This window comes from Mustela nigripes, unplaced genomic scaffold, assembly GCF_022355385.1.
Source record: "Mustela nigripes isolate SB6536 unplaced genomic scaffold, MUSNIG.SB6536 HiC_scaffold_20, whole genome shotgun sequence".
NCBI classification, from domain to species: Eukaryota; Metazoa; Chordata; class Mammalia; order Carnivora; family Mustelidae; genus Mustela; species Mustela nigripes.
Genome location: NW_026739436.1, coordinates 1,496,043 through 1,513,861, shown reverse-complemented (window position 1 = coordinate 1,513,861; position 17,819 = coordinate 1,496,043). Strand labels below are relative to the sequence as shown.

General features: G+C 40.4%; 1 protein-coding gene across 1 annotated transcript in view; it reads right to left on the bottom strand.

Moving 5' to 3' along the window:
• LOC132008040 (zinc finger X-chromosomal protein-like) overlaps positions 1-17,133 on the bottom strand; it is a 61,671-nt gene extending 44,538 nt beyond the window's left edge. Inside the window, exon 1 of the mRNA XM_059386444.1 lies at positions 15,807-17,133. The gene's annotated coding sequence lies outside the window, so the exon portion shown is untranslated. The remainder of the gene's footprint in view (positions 1-15,806) is intronic.
• Positions 17,134-17,819: the final 686 nt, after the last annotated feature.

Genomic DNA, 17,819 nt, shown 5'->3' with positions numbered 1-17,819 from the left:
TTTAAAGATTTTATTTATTTATTTGACAGACAGAGATCACAAGTAGGCAGAGAGGCAGGCAGAGAGAAAGAGAGGAGGAAGCAGGCTCTCCGCGGAGCAGACAGCCCGATGCGGGGCTCGATCCAAGGACCCTGGGATCACGACCCGAGCCGAAGGCAGAGGCTTTAACCCACTGAGCCACCCAGGCGCCCCGAACTTGGGAATTCTAATAAAATTGTCAATACATTTCAATATACCAATTCCATTTTATAAACCCAAGAGAGAAAAATTACATGCAAAGATGTTCACAGCCCCAGTGTTCTGAATTTCAAACAACTGAAGACATTAAGTGTACCTAGGAATAAATAAACCAGAGAATATTTATTTACTAAAATACAAGGAATATGAATAATTTGTTTAATTATTACTCAACCTTTCACCTCAGGGCTCCCTGATGAAATAAAATTCAAGAACTTCAAAGAGACTTTGTTTGCATAAATTATGCTGTCAATATTTAAAAAATTATCTGTAGACAAGAATTGTGCACTGTCCTGGAGAGGGTCTAACTTTTTCTGATCCTGACCTATAGAAAGAAATATATTTTACATTGTGGCTCAGAATATATATAAGTATAAATACAAAGGTACAGATAACATGCATGGCTGTATAATACATCTGTATAAATATCACTGAATACATGTTTAAAATTAAAGATTAACACATATTACAACTGAATAATTTCACGAACATTGCTTATTAACTTCAACTAGGAAGTCATTATCAACATAATGCAAAGTATTTGCTTCAAGCATTTGCCAAATTAAAAATTAAATCTCTTATATAGAGGGGAAGATGGGGATAGAACAGAAGGACTCTAGCCTCATCTAGTCCTGTAAACAACCAGATAACCATCAAATCTTCCTAAATACCCAGAAACTGATTTGAAGACTCCACAACTAAAGGCAAATAAGAGGCCACACTGAGAGAGGTAATTCTTCAGATGCGGTATAGAGAAGAAGGGTATCGGGGCATCAGTAATTGACTTGAAAAACAAGAGAGACTGAATTTCTTGAGTTCTTGCAAACAACTTAAAGCCTGGGGCATACAGTAGGGGAGTTAGTTGCTCATCTCAGGCATGTCTCAAAGAGGCAGCTTTCACAGGGAAACCCTCCCCTAGAACAAAGGCTCTAGCAAACACCATTTCCCTTCCCTGCCCCTCAGAATACCCAAAGGGCCACCTGTGGTAAACGGCACAGCACAGATACTCCCTACCCTAACAAGCGTACACCAAACCCTGCCCTAAGCATGCCACAGTCCAGAAGAACCACCTTTCCCAGTCTCCCTTGCCTCAGTACCAGTGTGGCGGCTCTTCCCCAGAAGACAAGTCCAAACCACAGCATCTCCCCACCTGGAGTTTTGTAAGGCTTCGGCTCTGGCAGCAGTGGTAACAGGACTCATTTCATAGGCAGACCAGAGCACACCTAGTTAAAACTCACCACCACATTCATGCCAGGGACCAAACACTACCCACTGCAGGCAAGGACAGCCCCTGCAGGCAACTGGTCTGAAGGACAGAGCAGCTAAGACAAAACAGCAGAATGTACACAGCATTAGGCAGAGACACTACCTGAAGTGACAGGCCCTGGGAAATAGGGAACACTACCTGGGAAATAGAGACACTATAGTGCCTCTTCTTCATAAAACCCTTACCTTCAAGAACAAGAGACATGGATGACTTTTACAATAAGGAAACAGTTACGGAGACTTAGACAAAACAAGTCAGAGGAATCTGTCCCAAATAAAAGATGAGGTCAAAGCTGCTACTAGAGATCTAAGTGAAACAGATATAAGTAACATGCCTGATAGAAAATATAAACCCAATGATGAAAAGGATACTCACTGGACTTGAGAAAAGTGGAGGGCATCAGTGAGACCATTAACACAGAAATAAGGAGTAACACAGCAAAAATAAAAGATTCAAAAAAACAAAATGGGAATCACATCTAATGGAATAAGAAGACAGTAATGGAAAGTAGTCAAACTGAACAAAAGAGAAAAAAAGAATTATGCAAAGTAAGAGGAGACCTAGGGAACTCAATAACTCCATCAAATACACTGATATTTGTCTTACAAACCTTTCCTAAAAGAGGAAACAAAAAATGGGGCAGAGAATTTTTTTTTTTAAAGATTTTATTTATTCATTTGACAGAGAGAGACAGCGAGAAAAGGAACACAAGCAGGGAGAGTAGCAAAGAGAGAAGCAAGCTTATCACTGAGCAGGGAGCTAGATGAGGGGCTCTATCCCAAGACCCTGGGATCATGACCTGAGCTGAAGGCAGAGGGCTGATGCTTAATGAATGAGCCACCCAGGCACCCCAAGGATCAAAGAATTTACATTAAGAAAGAATAGCTAAACATTTCCCTGCTCAAGAAGGAAACATATACAGATCCAAGAGGCACTCAGATCCCGAAACAAAATCAGGAAAAGCAGATCCACACCAAGACATATGTGACTGGGGCACCTGGGTGCCTAAATGAGTTAAGCCGCTGCCTTCAGCTCAGGTCATGGTCTCAGGGTCCTGGGATTAAGTCCCACTTCTGGCTCTCTGCTCAGCAGGGAGCCTGCTTCCTCCTCTCTCTCTCTGCCTGCCTCTCTGCCTACTTGTGATCTCTCTCTGTCAAATAAATAAATAAAATCTTAAAAAAAAAAAAGGACATATATGATTAAAATGACAAAATATGGTAATAAAAAATATTAAAGCAGCAAAAGAAGACAGTTACATACAAAGGAAACCCTGTGAGTACCAGCAGATTTTTTTTTTAAAGATTTTTTAATTTATTTATTTGACAGAGAGAAATCACAAGTAGATGGAGAGGCAGGCAGAGAGAGAGAGGGAAGCAGGCTCCCTGCTGAGCAGAGAGCCCGATGTGGGGCTCGATCCCAGGACCCTGGGATCACGACCCAAGCCGAAGGCAGCGGCTTAATCCACTGAGCCACCCAGGCGCCCCGAACCAGCAGATTTTTAAGCAGAAATTTTCCAAGCCAAGAGATAGGTGCATGATATATTCAAAGGGCTGACTGGAAAAACTTATAGCCAAAAATACTCTATGCAGCAAAGACATCATTCAGAATAGAAAGAGCTTTCCAACAACAACTAAAGGAAATTTGTGACCACTAAACCAGCCCTGAAAACAGTATTAAATGAGAATCTTTGAGTGGAAAGACAGACTAAAAATGACATAATAAGGGTACAAAACTTAAAAACAGTAAAAATGAAGATTTCTATTAAAAAATCAGTCAAGGAACTCACAAAATAAAAGAATGTAAAATATGACAGCATATACCTAAAACATGAGAAGAGGTGTAAAAAATGGGTTCAAACTTAAATGGTCATCAACTTCATTTTTTTTTTTTAAGATTTTATTTATTTACTTGAGAGAGAGACAGTGAGAGAGAACATAAATGAGGAGAGGGTCAGAGAGAGAAGCAGACTCCCCATGGAGCTGGGAGCCTGATGTGGGACTCGATCCCGGGACTCCAGGATCATGACCTGAGCCGTAGGCAGTCGTCCAACCAATTGAGCCACCCAGGCGTCCCGGTCATCAACTTCTTAATATGGACCGCCATATGCACAAGAGGCAAATACAAACCTAATGGTAACCACAAATCAAAAACCTTAATACTGGGGCGCCTGGGTGGCTCAGTGGGTTAAGCCGCTGCCTTCGGCTCAGGTCATGATCTCAGGGTCCTGGGATCGAGTCCCATATCAGGCTCTCTGCTCAGCAGGGAGCGTGCTTCCTCCTCTCTCTCTCTGCCTGCCTCTCTGCTGACTTGTGATCTCTCTCTGTCAAATAAATAAATAAAATCTTAAAAACAAACAAACAAAAAAAAAAAAACCTTAATACTGAAAGAATAAAGAGGAGAAAAAGCTAGATCACTAAACAAAAGCAGCAAACCATTAAAGAGAGACAAATCAGAGAAAACTTTCAGAAACAACCAAAAAACAAGTAATAAAATGGCAACACATATCTATCAACAATTATTTTGAATGTAAATCTACTAAAAACAGATAGCTAAAAGAATGGGTTAAAAAACAAGACAGGGGGTGCCTGGAAGGATCAGTGGGTTCGGCATCTGATCTCAGCTCAGGTCTTGACAGCAGGATCATGAGTTTAAGACCTGTGTTGAACTCCACACTGCTCATGGGCAGGGGAGAAGAGGAGAGACTCAACCTAAAAAAAAAGACTGCCACATTGCCTACAAAAACCTCCTTTCTGACCAAAAGACACCTGCAGATTGAAAGGGCAAGTAGGGGTGCCTGTGTGGCTCAGTTGGTTAAGTGACCAACTTTGGATTTCAGCTCAGGTTATGTCTGCTGTGAGATCAAACCCTGTAATGGGGTCCATGCTAAGTATAAAGACTGCTTAAGATTCTCTCTCTCCCTCTCCTTCTGTCCCACTCCTACTCCCATGTTCTCTCTCTCAAAAAAAAAAAAAAAAAAAAAAAAATTGAGGGGCCGGAGAAACATCCATCATGCAAATGGATGTCAAAAAGAACCAGTGTAGAGGCACCGGGATGGCTCAGTCAGTGAAGCATCCATTCTTGGTTTTGGCTCAGATATGAGATTGACCTCCAGTTTGGGCTCCTTGCTCAGTGCTAATTAATTCTCTCCCAATGACTCACACACTCTCTCTCTCACAAATAAATAAAATCTCCCTTTGCCTAAAAAAGCTAGTGTAGCATACTCATACAGACTTTAAAACAAAGACTGTACAAGAGATGAAGAAGGGCACAATATAATCAAAGTAGACATTCCATCAAGATGATGTAACAACTGTAAATATTTATGCACCCAACTAGGAAGGACCCAAATATATACACAGTTAATAACATAAAGGGGTCCGGGGTTCATCAATAATAAAACAGTAACAGAGAACTTTAATACGCCCCTATATCAAAGGACATATCACCTAAACAGAAAATCAACAAAGAACCAATGACTTTGAATGATATACTGGACCAAATGGACTTAATGGATATACTCAGAACATTTCAGCATAACAAACACTGTGCATACAGAACATTCTCCAGAATGGATCACATATTAGGTCACAATACAAACCTCAACAAAATAAAAAAGATCAAAGATATACCATACATCTTTTCTGACCACAACAATATGAAACTGACATGAAAGCTTAATAATAATGCTGCTTAACAATGAATGGGTCAACAAGGAAATCAAAGAAGAAATTAGACAAACCATGAGAGACTGCTGACTCTGAGAAACAAACAGGGTTTTGGAGAGGGTAGTGGGAGGTAGGGTGAGCCTGGTAGTGGGTATTAAGGAGGGCACGTATTGCATGGAGTACTGGGTGTGGTGCATAAACAATGACTTTTGGAACACTGAAGAGAAAAATAACTTTATTAAAAAGTACATAGAAACAAAGGAAAGTGAAAACACAGAGTTCAAAACCTCTGGGATTCAGCAACAGCAGTTCTAAGAAACAAGTTGATAGCATATGGGCGTACCTCAAGAAGCCAAGAAAAATCCCAATTTACAACCTAATCTTACACCTAAAAGAGACAGAAAAAGAAAAACAAAACCTAAAACCATCAGAAAGAAGGAAATAAACTTTAGCGCAGAAATAAATGATATAGAAACTAAAAAACAGGGGGGCCTGGGTGGCTCAGTGGGTTGAGCCGCTGCCTTCGGCTCAGGTCATGATCTCGGGGTCCTGGGATCGAGCTCCACATTGGGCTCTCTGCTCAGCGGGGAGCCTGCTTCCTCCTCTCTCTCTGCCTGCCTCTCTGCCTACTTGTGATCTCTCCTGTCAAATAAATAAATAAAATCTTTAAAAAAAAAAAAAGAAACTAAAAAACAAACAAAAAATCCACTCACACACACACGAAAACAGGGCAGTGAAACCAGGAGCAAGTTCTTTGAACAAAGCTAATAAAACTTATGAACCTCTAGCAGGATTTATCAAGACAGAAAGAAAGAGAAATGACTCAGGGCATGGGGCTGGCTCAGTCAGTGGAGCATGCAACTCTTGATCTCAGGGTTTAAATTTGAGTCCCACACTGGGTGTAGAGATTACTTAAAAAATGAAATCTTTAAAAAAGAGAGAGAGATGGGGCGCCTGGGTGGCTCAGTGGGTTGAGCCGCTGCCTTCGGCTCAGGGTACTGGGATCGAGTCCCGCATCGGGCTCTCTGCTCAGCGGGGAGCCTGCTTCCCTCTCTCTCTCTCTCTGCCTGCTTCTCTGCCTGCTTGTGATTTCTCTCTGTCAAATAAATAAATAAAATCTTTAAAAAAAAAAAAAAAGAGAGAGAGAGAGAGAGAGAGAGGGAGACAGAGAGAGAGATTGAGAAAGCACCCCAAATAAATAAAATCACAAATAAGAGAAATAAAACAAACACCAAGATATACAATTATAAGGGAGAATTATGAAAAACTACACACCAACAACAGAAAAAACAGAGAAATACAGAGTAACATACAGCCAGGAAACTGAAACAGAAATAGAAAATTTAACAGACATTATCAGCAAAGAAAATGAATCTTAACAGATATATTCATAACATCAAAAAACTCCCAACAGGGGCGCCTGGGTGGCTCAGTGGGTTAAAGCCTCTGCCTTCAGCTCAGGTCATGAACCCAGGGTCCTGGAATCGAGCCCCACATTGGGCTCGCTGCTCAGCGAGGAGCCTGCTTCCCTTCCTCTCTCTCTGCCTGCCTCTCTGCCTACAGGCTCATACTCCCTCTTAAATAAATAACTAATATCTTAAAAAAAAAACAAACTGTTCCAAGAACTGAAAGGAAGGAAAAGTTTCAAATTCATTAATTGAGTCAAGCAAAACCAGATAAAGACACCACTAAAAAACAGCTACAAGACAAAATCTCTGATGAACAGAGATGCAAAACTTCTCAACAAAATACTATCAAAACAGATGCCTGGGTGGCTCCAACAGTTTACAGTCTGCTTTCGGCTCACGTCATGACCCCAGGGTCCTCGGATCCAGTCCTGCATTGGGGTCCTTGCTTCTCCCTCTAACTACTTCCCCCTCTGCCTGCAACAACCTCTGCTTGGGCTCTCTCTGATAAATACGTAATTTTAAAAAACTTTAAAAAAATACTATCAAGGGGCGCCTGGGTGGCTCAGTGGGTTAAGCCACTGCCTTCGGTTCAGGTCATGATTTCAGTGTCCTGGGATCGAGTCCCGCATTGGGCTCTCTGCTTGGCAGGGAGTCTGCTTCCTCCTCTCTCTCTGCCTGCCTCTCTGCCTGCTTGTGATCTCTGTCTGTCAAATGAATAAATAAAATCTTTAAAAAAAAAATACTATCAAAACAAATCCAACAATACACTAAAAAAAACCATCCACCACAATCAAGTGGGATTTATTCCTGGATTTCAATGGTAGTTCTATGTTTGCAAATCGATCAACATTATACATTACGTCAATAAAAGAAAAAAAACTATATCATCATTTCAATAGCCACAGAAAAAACTACTTAAAAAGCACAACATCCATTCATGATAAAAACCATCAACAAGGAGCGCCTGGGTGGTTCAATGGGTTAAGCCTCTGCCTTCGGCTCAGGTCATGATCTCAGAGTCCTGGGATTGAGCCCCACATAGTGCTCTCTGCTCAGCGGGGAGCCTGTTTCCTCCTGTCTCTGCCTGCCTCTCTCCCTACTTGTGATCTCTGTCTGTCAAATAAATAAAATCTTAAAAAACAAACAAAAAATCAACAAAGTGGGTTAAAAGGGAACAGACTTCAACCTCCTAAAGGCAAAAAAAAACAGAGCCTTTTCCTTAAGGTCAGGGACAAGATACAGATGTCCATCTTACCACTGTTATTTAACATAATCAACATAATATTCTTAAGTCCTAGCCTCAGCAGACAACAAAAGAAAGGAAGGAATCAAAATCGGTAAGGAAGAATTAAAACTTTCATTATCTGCAAATGACAGGATACTCTACACAGAAAACCCTAAAAACAAAGGACAGCAAAAAAACTGCTAGAACTGATAAACAAATGCAGTAAAGTAGCAGGATAAAAATCTACCTTCAGAAATCTGTTACATTTGTATACACTAATAACAAAGCAGAAGAAAGAGAAATCAAGGAATCAATCCCATTTGTAACTGCACCTAGGAATAAACCTCACCTATATTCCTTGGCACCTATAAATGCCTAAGAATAAACATTACCCAAGAGGTAAACAATCTGCATTCTGAAAACTACAGAACAGGGGCACCTGGGTGGCTCAGTGGGTTAAAGCCTCTGCCTTCAGCTCAGGTCATGATCCCAGGGTCCTGGGATCGAGCCCCGCATCGGGCTCTCTGCGCCATGGAGAGCCTGCTTCCTCCTCTCTCTCTGCCTGCCTCTCTACTTGTGCTCTCTGTCAGATTAATAAATAAAATCTTTAAAAAAAAAAAAAAAGAAAACTACAGAATAATGAAAATGAATGCAACTGAAGATGACACAAAGAAATGGAAACACATGGAATGCTCATGGAGTGCAAGAACATATATTATTAATATTGTCTATGCAACCCCCAAAAATCTACACATTTAATGCAATCCCTATCAAAATCACACCAGCATTTTTCACAGAATTAGTACAAACAATTCTAAAATTTATATGAAATCAGAAAAGATCCCATATAAACAAAGCCACCGGAAAAAAAAAAAAAAGCTAGAGGCATCACAACTCCAGATTTTAAATTATATTACAAAGCTGAAGTGATCAAAACAGTATGGTATTGGCACAAAAACAGACCCACAGACCAATAGGACAGAATAGAAATAGAAAACCCAGAAATAAACCCACAACTCTCAGCCAACTAATCTTCAAAAAGCAGAAAAGAATATCCAATGGAAAAAAGTCTCTTCAACAAATGGTGTTGGGTAACCTGGACAGCAAGATGCAGAAGAATGACACTGCATGACTTTTTTTTTTTTTTAAGATTTTATTTATTTATTTGACGTAAAGAGATCACAAGTAGGCAAAGAGGCAGACAGAGAGAGAGAGGAAGGGAAGCAGGCTCCCTGCTGAACAGAGTGCCCCAATGCAGGGCTCGATCCCAGGACCCTGGGATCATGACCTGGGCCAAAGGCAGAGGCTGTAACCCACTGAGCCACCCAGGCACCCCACTGCATCACTTTCTTTTACCAAACACAAACTGGATGAAAGACATAAATGTGAGGCAGGAATCCATCAATACTCTAGAACAGAGCACAGACAGTAATTTCTTTAACATCAGCTGTAACAACAGTGTTCTAGGTCTCCTGAGGCAAGGGAAAACAAAAGCAAAAAATAAACTAATGGGCCTACATTAAAATTAAAAGCTTCTGTGCAGTGAAGGAAATAACTAGGCAATCTATAGAATGGAAGAAGATATTTGTAAATGACATATGCAATAAAGAGTAATTACCCAAAGTATTTAAGGAACTTTTAAAACTCAACATCCTGGAGCGCCTGGGTGGTTCAGTGGATTGAAGCCTCTACCTTTGCCTCAGGTCATGATCCTAGGGTCCTGGGATCAAGCCCAGCATCAGGCTCTCTGCTTGGCAGGGAGCCTGCCTCTCCATCTCTCTGCCTGCCTCTCTGACTACTTGTGATCTCTCTCTGTCAAATAAATAAATAAAATCTTAAAAAAACTAACAAACAAAAAAACCCCCTCAACATCCCAAAATGAATAATCTAAAAAAAAAAGGGGGGGGGGTAAAATGGAAAAGGGGGGAATAAAAGTCTTGGGCAGAGATACAAACTGACATTCCTCCAAAGAAGACATCCAAGGGAGGCTGGCTGGCTCAGTCAATGGGGCGGACAACTCTTGATCTTGGCATCCTAAGGTTGAGCCCTATGTTGGGCACAGAGCTTAATTAAAAAAATTTATTTTTGTTTAATTAAATTTAAAAAAAAAGACTTTCAAATGGCCAATATACACATAAAAGTTGCTCAGCATCACTTACCAGGGAACTACAGATCAAAGCCACAATGAGATACCACCTTACAACTTTCAGAATGGCTACAATCAACCACAGGAGAAATAAATGTTGGCAAGAAATGACAAATGAAGGGAACCCCTTTTACAATGTTGGTGGGAATGCAAACTGGTGTAGCCAGTTTGGAAAATAGTAAGGAGGGGGTTCCTCAAAAAGTTAAAAATAGAACCTCTCTATGATCCAGCATCACACTATTGGGTATTTATCCCCCAAATACAAGAACACTAATTCAAAGGGATACATGTACCCCTATGTTTATAGCAGCTAAATTATTTACAACACCCAAACTATGGAAATAGCCCAAGTATCCATCTATAGATGAATGGACCAAAAAAAAAAAAAAATATATATATATATATATGACTATTATTCAATCATAAAATGAAATCTTGCTATTTGTAATGATATATGAAGCTACAGAGTATTAACCAAGTGAAATAAGTCAGCCAGAGAAAAACGAATACCATTATGATTTCTCTCAGACATAAAATTCAAAGCACAAAACAAATGATCACATGGGAAAAAGAGACAGATAAACCAAGAAACAAACTTAATTGCTGAGAACAAACTAATGGTTAGCAAAGGGAAGGTAAGGGAGGGTTGAGGACTAGGAGGGGAGGATTAAAGAGTACACCTGTGTTTAGCACTAGGTGATTAAAACAAACACTAAAAAAAAAAAAAAAAAAAAAAAGGCAAATAAGACTATTCCATCTACATTCCCTTAAAAAACAATTAAAAGTAAAATCTTTTGCATATCTCTCTAATTTTTAGTTTAATACAGCTGACTCCTCACCTATCTGTTCCCTCATTGCATTTTGCATCAGGCTACATTAGTGTCTGGAAAACCCAGTACAGTACATTTATGGCAAGATGGAAGTAAAAAAGGTAAGTACTTCTGAGTGTTTGGTTTTTTTTTTAAGATTTATTTATTTGACAGAGAGTGAGAGAGGGAATACAAGCAGGGGGAGTAGGAGAGGGAGAAGCAGGCCTCCTGCTGAGCAGAGTTCCTGATGCAGGGGCTTGATCCCTGGACTCTGGGATCATGATCTGAGGCGAAGGCAGAGACTTAACCCATTGAACCACCCCAGTGCCCCACTACTTGCTAGTATTACTATAAAAATAATCTTTCCCTCACAGGCACTCTCCAAAGGTATCAGCAATCTCCACAGGTTCCAGGTCATTTTAAGAACTAGTAACCTAGAACCAGATGTTGAACATATGTTAAATGACATGCTTAACCTAACCTTCTCTATAAAGGTAAATCACTCAAAGATTATTTCCATACCTATATGTGAGGATACCAATGACTTCTGGGAAAAAAAGAAAGCTGGGATGAAGTGAGGAAAACCCTTTAACTGAATTTGCAGGCAAGATTTTTTAAATAAAAAATTAAGTAAGAAAGAAAATGTTATCACTTAATTTGTTTTACCTAAGTGACCCTTTTCAGCATTTTATCATTTGGAGCATTTTATCATTTATATGTTTAATATGTTAATATTAATTACATTTTCAAAAGACCTTTAAGAGTTCAGATTTTTCCCCTCCCCTATCAAGATTTATTTATTTTACAGACAGGAAGAGAAACACGAGAGAAAGGCAAAGGAGAGGGAAAAAGAATCTCAACCAGACTCCCCAGTGAGCTTGGAGCCCGACAACTCTAAGATCACCACCTGAGCCATTATTAAGAGTGGGATGCTCAACCAACTGAGCCATCCAGACCCCTAAAGACTGCAGATTCCTTAATGTACATCTTTCCACAAATACTCCTCTTGTAAAAAAAAGCAGTAAGGGGCATCAGACTGGCTCAGTTGGTAGAGCACAGGACTCTCAATCTCATGGTTGAGTTTAAGCCCCAAGTTGGGCTTGGAGAATGCTTAAAAAAACAACAAAAAAAGTGACTTCTTTATGTTACACTCTATAAGTAATTAGATGCCTTTATAAATCATTCTTTTGAAAAATAATTCGGTAAGAATAAAGGGTGGCACACATTCCAAATTAGAGTTATTCCCAAGTGTCCATTTTGACCTGGTGCTTTCCTAACATGGATATAGTGTACTAATGAATGTCTTTTGTCAAAATGCAGTATCTATTTAGCTAGTTAATTTCAAATGGAAAGCTACTCGACTCCATAAAAATCTCAGTAATAAATCATTAAAATATTGTATATGTGAATACACATTAATGAGATGATGTTTATGTGCCAGATCATTCTGATGGGGGACAAAACAAGGTAAGAAATTATCTCTACAATTAGGATCTTCAAAATTTGTGGAGACAAAATATCATCTAGTTAGGATATAATAGATTTATTGCTAAATAAAATATGTCTACATTGCTCCATGTGGCACAGAAGAGCAAGCATCAGAAAATAATGGAGTCACAAATAGAAAGAAATGAAGCAGAAGTTTTTAGGAACTCCATGGAATAACAGATTTTCAATAAACATTCTCAGGCACTTACTATGTGTGTGTCAAGTTTTATTTCAGTCATAATTAACTATGGAATATCAGCAAGCTAGCTGGGTACAGTAGGCACCTGGAAATCCTAAGTAAGAAACTTGGACAACAAGGTGAGCATAATAAAGGACAGTGAGAACAAGAAGAAGGATAGAGGAAGAAATTCATGGGATAGTCCCCATATACGTTTTAAAAATATCCCCAAGGGTGCCTTGCTGGCTCAGTTGGTAGAGCTTATAACACTTCATCTCCAGGTTGTACATCTGAGCCTCACTTTAAAAGTGAAAAAAGGAGAACCACAGCAGAGAAAGTAGAAAACAGGTTTTTTTGTTTTTGTTTTGTTTTGTTTGTGGAGTCTACCAGGGAAATTGAACTCACGACCCTGAGATCAAGATGAGCTGAGATCAAGAGACAGACTGATACTAAATGACTACGCCACTGAGGTGCCCCACAAAAACACTTTTATGTGACACCCCAATTAGCATGGTCAGAAGAATCTGGTAAATACTGATTTATAAATAAGTGGATTAAAATGAAACAAAAGGGCTGGTGCAAAGAAACAGTGTAAGTAAGATGTTTATAGAATTATCAAATCTAGTCATATTTATGAGCGAGAAAAAGAAGTCATCAAGAGGGTCAGGGAGGCAGAATACCTGGGCGTGGAACAAAGATTTTTTTCTGCAGCAAAAGAAAAAAGAAAAAAGCCTAGATAAAAATAAAAGAGTAGAATGAAGTTGAAGAAATTAAGTGTTTATAACAGATGGTGATCTACCTGTCTTAGCTAAGTTAAAACAAAAAAAGTAATTTATGGGGTTGATGGATTTTAAAGACTAGGATATAAAGTTTAAAAAGAAAATAAGTTTGATATTGTTGATATGCAGAAAAAAAGTAACACCAAGATTAATTAGTGAAAATGCAAATGTAAACAGTCAGAAAGTAAGCATTTACAAAAAGCACTCTATATTTTTAAAAAATTAGGAAAATTGTGAAAAATATATATAAAATTAAATACTTGATTTATTCACGATAATTGGCTAATTAATAATCTACCAGTTTTCCAGATCATTAATGTCTACCTCTTCAAGCAAAAAACATTTACAGTTAAACATTTTTTTAAAGAAAGTTTTTAGAGTTATACACTTACCTGTCTTCTTAATTATACATTCGACTCTAAATTAATCTTAATCTCGAACATCCATTGTTGCTGACTGGAACACATCTGCTGCTGCTGCATGTACTGTGCAGCAAATAATTCTATCTTCTTTAGAGCTCTTCTATGTCTTTCCCAGCTGTCAAGATATAAAGCAACTACTTCTACAGTTTACGTTTTTCCTTAACACCTCTACAACTAGACTGCTTAAAAACTTGTTTCTAGTCTGTCTCCTGTAACCAGTTCCTCAAACTTTCCTAAGTGTGGACCTTCATGACAAACATAAGAATTCCTCTCACTAGTGCTTGAACAGTTGATACGCAAGTAGGAATGTTGCTTTGTGTATTACAAAATTCAGGAAACAAGTGCTCCATGTATTTCCTTAAACTTTCTAATCTAGGTCATTTATATATATAAATCAAAATATGACTTTTGGCTTAGTGGAGAGTAAAAAAAATACATTTTCTGGAAGGACTTACTTCAGGGAAGTAGGGGAGTTTGCATGAGGCCTTTTGATATTTTAGGAATTAAGTCTTCTAATCTACTCTTCAAAATGGTAAAATAATGTTATTAATACTCAGTACAGGAAGTGTAACACTTCTGAGCAATAGGTTATTGGAATGAGAATTCAAGACAGAAAAGAACGGCTGTCAAGGAGATGAATCATGTGAAAAGTAGGACCACTTTATAATTTTTGTAGTAATGAAAAGAGTGATTTACTTACTACTTGCTGTCATTATTTCTCAACTTTGAAACTTTTCCAATGACTGGATCCAAAACTGCTAAATAAATGAAGTACAACTGAGGTGTTTGATCACTCTGCTAGAAATCAGTCTCCAGATGTCGTTATTTACCGTTTTCAGGCAGAATTTTCAGGACTTTCCTACCTATCCTATGCACTCTAGGAAACTGTAAATTTAATGTTGCCTTAAGAATGCCCTTCAGTCACTCACACCTCCACCTAACAAAGTCCCACCATTCTTTCAATAAGTAACGTTTCCAAAATGCCACCGATTTCAGGAACACTTTCCTGATGCCGGAAATAGAGACTTACACGTCCTAAAGTAATCTACCAGGCGAAGTTACTGCAAGCAACACGTGCATTTTAAGAACTTTCACAATCTTTCCTACCCCTTGCATCGACTGCAGTGAGCTCACCATCAAAGTCCAACCATAAGCAATCTAAAGTACCCTAAGGTATGGAACTGCACGTTAAAACTGCAGCAGAATACCGAAATAGCTCCAGGTATGTAAACCAACCGTACACAGCACATCAAATTTTGTTGTGATTCCACAGAAACTCACTTTCTACTCAATAACTATTATAAAGTGATCAATAACCATTTAAATAGAAATATCAAAGTTTTTCCAAATAAGTAAGTAGTCTTCTAACTTATTTCTCCGATTTCAGGTTTGCAAAATGCAGCTTTTCACACCGACTGTATAAAAGAGTGGTGAGAACTTTTTCCTATCAAATTCAATTTTTATTATTAAGATTCTCGGGTAGACAACGGTAGAAAACCTCACTGTGGGCTTCTAGAAGCCACAAATGAATCTACTTAAGTAAAAAATGTTTTATAGACTACCAACCGACAGGAGGAACGAAAGCGATGCAGCACAAAAGGGAGGAAAACAGGAAGCCAAGTATGACTGTCAGAAAGGGTAGGGTTGCTCCCAAACGCAGGTAGCACTAGGGCCGGTCATGGCGGCAAGGCTAATAGCAGCTACCAGAACGGAGCACGCCCCCTACGCGCGCACCCGCCGCTGTGCGGGGCCTCGGGATCGGTCACCAGTGCTGCTGCTGTCGCTGCCGCCACCGGCGGCTCTCCAACACCCCCTCACGGACTGTAGCGGAATTTTATCCCCAAACACCACCTTCAAGATGGCGACTCCCCCTCCCGACAACCCCTTCAACCGTCCAAGCAGCAGCCGTAAATCCGCCACCATCTTGTTCCCCCTCCCTCCCCACTCCCCCTCCAATATTTACATAGCAGAAAATCTTTCCGGCTTGCCTGCGGCATTCACCTCACGCCGGCAACATTCGCCTCTTTTAGTTAGGCCTCGGCATCGCGGGGAGCCCCATGCGGGCCGCGGCGCCAACCCGACGCCTCGACGCCCTCTCTCCCGCCACAGGGTATCCCCCAGCCACCCTTACCCCCCTCCCCGTCGCCCCCCCCGCCCCCCCTCCCGGGCAACGGAATTCACCTCCGCCGCAACTCAAGGCGGTCAGGCTCCTCCCCGGCCTATCTGCGGCCTCCTCCGCGCCTGCTCTGCGCTCCTCGCCGTACCACCCGGTGTGGGCCGAAAGGCGTTGCCCGCGCCCCCAACTAGGCCACCCCAGTAGCGTTAGGCCCCAAGGCAGCGGCAGAGCCCGGAACTCACCGGATGCGCGTACGGACAGTCGGCAACGGGGCCGAGCGCTGCAGGCCGGCCTTCCTTTAGAGCACTGGGCCGGGCTCCGGCTGGTGGGGCGGGCGGAGGGAGGGAGGAGGGGCCGAGCTCGGAGCTGACAAAAAACGGCCCAGCTCCCCGGCTAGGGCCCACCGTCAGCACGTCACGTCACCGCCGGGGAGAGATACCCAGGAAAATGCGGAAGGGTTGACAGGACCCCGTCGAAGTGCGGTCACCTCGGTATCTAGTATTGGCGCCACTTAGGCCCCGCAACCGGGGAGCCCGGTGGCCTCCCAAGCGGCGGGGTCTCTGTCGGCCGAAGTCTCTTACAACGTTCTTTCTTCCGCCGCGCACCCGCCCGACGCCGCCGCAGACGCGCTGCTGCTGCGGCTTCGGCCGTAAAGCCGCCGCGAAGCCGTGGTCTGGCCACCCGGCGGCAAAGCTGGCGAGGCAGCCCGCACCGGACCGGCTCTGGTCGTCTCCCACTGTCTCTCTGGGCCTCATTCACCCCCGGTTCTCCCTGGAGACCATCCGCCTCTTAGCCTCGAACTGCCTTCTCAAGGTGTGTGCAAGTCCTCAAACAGCCGCGGGCAGAAAATGTGTTTTCCTCATTGCTGTGACTGCAGAAAAAATTAGCAACCATCGCCGTTTTTTATCTTCGCTTAAAAAAGAAAATTCTTTTAAGTAAAATGAAAATTCGCTTGCCACTGTAACTGAATACATCGACAAGGAAAGAGGATGAAGGGTTATCCTGGAGCAACTACTAAGCCAATTAATTAAAAAAAAAAATCAGAGAACCTGCTTTCAAAGTTTGTGCAAAAGGATTATACTCTGGTAATGGTTTCGCACATTTCAATAAAGATGTATTGATAAAGTATATTGTCTTTTCCATGAACCTTTTTTCAGAATATGTAATGTAATGTGTGCAATGTATGTAATTACATACAAAAATTTTACATTTTTTCAAAGTATGTAATGTAAGTCTTGTGTAGTAGCTTCATAAAAAATGAACTTTCATATTTACATGTTATTTAATACGTAGAGTATTTGAATTATATATGCATTTTTCTACAAACTGCCTAACAGCCCTTTAAAAAGAATTAACAAAGAAAACGAAAAATATATTTGATTAAACACTCACTTATTAACTCCTAAAACATGTATTTTGAATTTTCATTACTTTAAATTTGGATGCTCTCTTTTCATACAGAACTTTGGACCCAAACTATGTTTCAAAGTTACTAATAAGCAGAGCCCAGCTAGCTCACTGGTGGAACAAGGAACTCTGATCTTGTGAATTTGACTCCCAAGTTGGGCACATTGCTTACTTAAAAATAGTAAAAAATAAATAAGTTACTAGTAAAAAGTTAAATAATATTGTATTCCTGTGCTGTAATATGGAACCTGACATCCCACAGTTTCTCTGCAGGGACCTAAGTGATAAAGAAAATCGTTCAAACAACAAACTAAAAATTAAAAAGCAAATACCATACTGTTGGAAATATCTTTAAATATATAGGCTATATATACTACTTTCCTGTAATACATAGTCTCAAATTCCCCAAATGCCATTTGTCCTTCATATATCTTAAAACCACGAAATGCTTTAAAAACAGGAAAAACAATGGCACAGAAGAAATCTATTCGAAAGTTCTAGATAATAATTTTCCTTTCAAGGACCTTAACTTCCCCCTCTCCAGCTTAACTTTTTTTTTTTTTTTTTTTTAAGATTTTATTTATTGAGCGCCTGGGTGACTCTGTAACTGAATCATTTTTAAAAGATTTTATTTATTTACTTGACAAAGAGAGAGAGATCACAAGTAGGCA